Source organism: Gavialis gangeticus, unplaced genomic scaffold (genome assembly GCF_001723915.1).
Source record: "Gavialis gangeticus isolate Ggan-Ray unplaced genomic scaffold, GavGan_comp1, whole genome shotgun sequence".
Taxonomy (NCBI): Eukaryota; Metazoa; Chordata; order Crocodylia; family Gavialidae; genus Gavialis; species Gavialis gangeticus.
The window spans coordinates 138300809-138303721 of NW_017729025.1; the positions used below are offsets into that span (position 1 = coordinate 138300809).

At 39.4% G+C, this 2913-nt stretch overlaps 1 protein-coding gene across 2 annotated transcripts in view; it reads left to right on the forward strand.

The window, feature by feature from the left end:
- The window catches only part of PDE3B (phosphodiesterase 3B), a 152315-nt gene that overhangs the window by 118037 nt on the left and 31365 nt on the right, over nucleotides 1–2913 (forward strand). The window lies entirely within an intron of this gene.

Consider the following 2913-nt stretch of genomic DNA (forward strand, 5'->3'; position numbering starts at 1 on the left):
GGGCGGGGGGGGGGCTGACAAACGTCGCTTAGACTCCACGGGGGGGGGGGGGGGAGGCATTCGCTAGCCTCCGTTGTCCCTTCCTTGGGTTGCGAAAAGTAGTGCACTGTTATCAGTTCATAAGATGCCTATCTTTTTGAGTCTGCATGAAAACCACAGGCTGTCGTCTAGTATAGCATACTATCCTGGGAGTCGTCTTTACAAAATACGTGATAACTGCAGTTTACCGCAGAAATGTAGTTCCAGATATTTTGATAGCTGAAGAATTGGCTGGTTTGAGGCTTGTTTGTACACACAGGATATACTAACATCCATCGGATTCATACTCTGTTCATGCAGCTGAATAATTAACAAAGGCAAATTTGTTCTGATTCTAGTAAAAAATGAAATGCATTTGAATCTAAGTTAATTTCAAAGCAGTAACTGCTAACTTGCAGAGATTCAGTCTGTTCTTACCCAGAGATGAGACTAATGAATTATCCAGAACTAGGACAAATGTCTTCCTTGCACATGGCTCAGTGTTCTGGACTTGTTTATAATTCCTGCAGACAGGACTGAAATCTATATCAAAACATACACGAGCTAAACATGTTGATTTGTGTACTTGTACAAGTTCTGTTACTTGTTGATTGATGGAAAATTCTAGCTGTTTTTTGTTTTTAAACTAGGTACCTTTCTCCTCTGCTTTCAACAAAAGCTGTGCAAAGAAACACATCCACCTTAGGGTGGAGAACAGACGTGAAACTGGGGACTGACTGGGATTTCATGCTCCATATAAGCATTTTAAAATGAAGAATGATGCATTAAGTAGGCCAGGGTTGCAGTGTTGGTTTAAGGACATAGGCAGGAAAGGTTCTTTGAGTAGATGTGATATCTTTTATTAGACCAACTAAATAGTTGGAAAAATTTTTGTGTGTTCTCCAAGGTAGAAAAGTAGCTAAAGTATAATAAGTCCATCTGAAAATGCAAATGAGTGGAAGTTTGGAAGATGACGGGTAGAGACAGCAGCAGTCTCCCATTGGCTGAAGAAAGGTGTTTGTGCCTGAAAGCTTGCAAATAATGTTTTTTCCAAACTATTTAGTTGGTCTAATAAAAAATATCACATCTACACAATGGACCTTGCCAGCTTTGAGTGTGCCAGGCATTCCTCTCTCGCATCAAGAACTTGGTGATTTTCAGTTTGTTGTGTGATGTATATGATGACTGTACTTCATCTCAAGAGGCAGGTCAGCACCTGATCTTCCCCCTTGTGTCAGGAGCCTGTACAAAAGTTATGGACCTTTTATAACTGAAATGGTTACTCTTAGTCTGTCATCTTCCAGTGACATATGGTGATCTTGCAGATCATCTTAGTGACAGACTGGTCTCTGAAAACTGACACTGAGATTCATTTTCACTACACTTTTTCACTTAATTGACCTTTTTTGCAACAAACAAAATAAAAAATGCTTCAAGTGTATAGCCCAGGAGGGTTAGAGTCTAGACTCTCTGAGATGCCTTCTAGCTGCCTTGACACTCACAGTTAGTACATTCATTTCTACAATTCAAAGATATCCTAATAGTTTCCACATGACCAAGGCATGATCAGTTTTCCACCCTTCAACTGGAGTCTGTTCAGCCACTCTCACCTGCCACTTGTCTTGTGAAAATGTGTTTCAGATCTCAGTCTTCTCACAGTTTAGATGGTGAATAGTTGAACCACTTAGAGAGCAGTTGTACTCAACAGGTTTATTTAATACCTATAAATAGGAGAAAGGGCTCTACCAGACCTGTTTATGTGGTCTATTCAGATGTCTAAGACTTTTTTTTTTAGTCCACTTCTTTTAGCTGAAAGAAACAGGATTCTTACTTTCTTAGGAGTGCATTGGTAGTCATTTAAGCAATTCAGCTCTAAGTGCAAAAAATTCAGCTTTCTTGCATCCCAAAATTTAATATTTAAAAAAAAAAAAATTGAACCAGAGTTTTCTCTCCCTTTAGAGAGCTGTTCCCTTGATGGAATTTAAACCTAGTACTTGCAATGCTTTCTGGACCTCCTTTTGCACTTATGACCTCTTGCTCTTTGTTATACTTACCTGATGAGATGGCATTGGTATTTGCTATAACTTCAGCCAGGAGAGTAGGAGGACTTCAAGATATTGTAGTAGGCCTACTACCAATAAAGCTTTTCCAAGGACTTGCTGAGAGCTCACCATGGTGGTTTCAGACTTCCAGCTTAACCAGATATTCACTTACCGTTTATTTCTCTTAAGCTTCATGTCAATAAAGCAAACAAACTATTTACATTGCACATATGTAAGCTGTTTCCTTTTGCATTCGCTATGGCTATTTGTGGCATATGTTGAAAGGAAAAAATGGTAGGCAGTGTCCTCACACCAGATTTCAAAATTGATTACCTTCTACATATCCTTCTTGTGTTACAGCCCAGTTAGTGCCCTGGACAAATTTAAATTTTCAGTTAGGGTTCTGACCTTTCTGTTACAGAGGTATATTTCCTGATACATCCTCCTTCCTTTTCCTTTGGATTCCAATGCAGCCATGGTCCTGATTTTGAAGAAACTGAGGAGAGTTGGGGAAAACTCTACCCTTTAGCCTAAAGACAGCTGCATGAAGGCAAGCAGAGGAAGTCCTTTGGCCTTACAGTTTCTATATCCAAAAGCTTCTGGCTCAGCCCACATACATTAACTAGTAGGATAGGTATATATCCAACATATCCTCAAGAATAACAGCTACAACAGAGAGAAGTGTGTTTTATCATGTGTGTGTTGGGTTTTTTTTGTGTTGTGTGTTTTTTTTACCAGGTAGCTTGGAGACAGAATATTTTAGTTCTAGTTCTTAACTGTTGAGATCTCTCTTGCTCATTACTTCTAGTGAGCCTGAACATCACAGTGCCAAACGCATCTGTTTGTTGGAGAA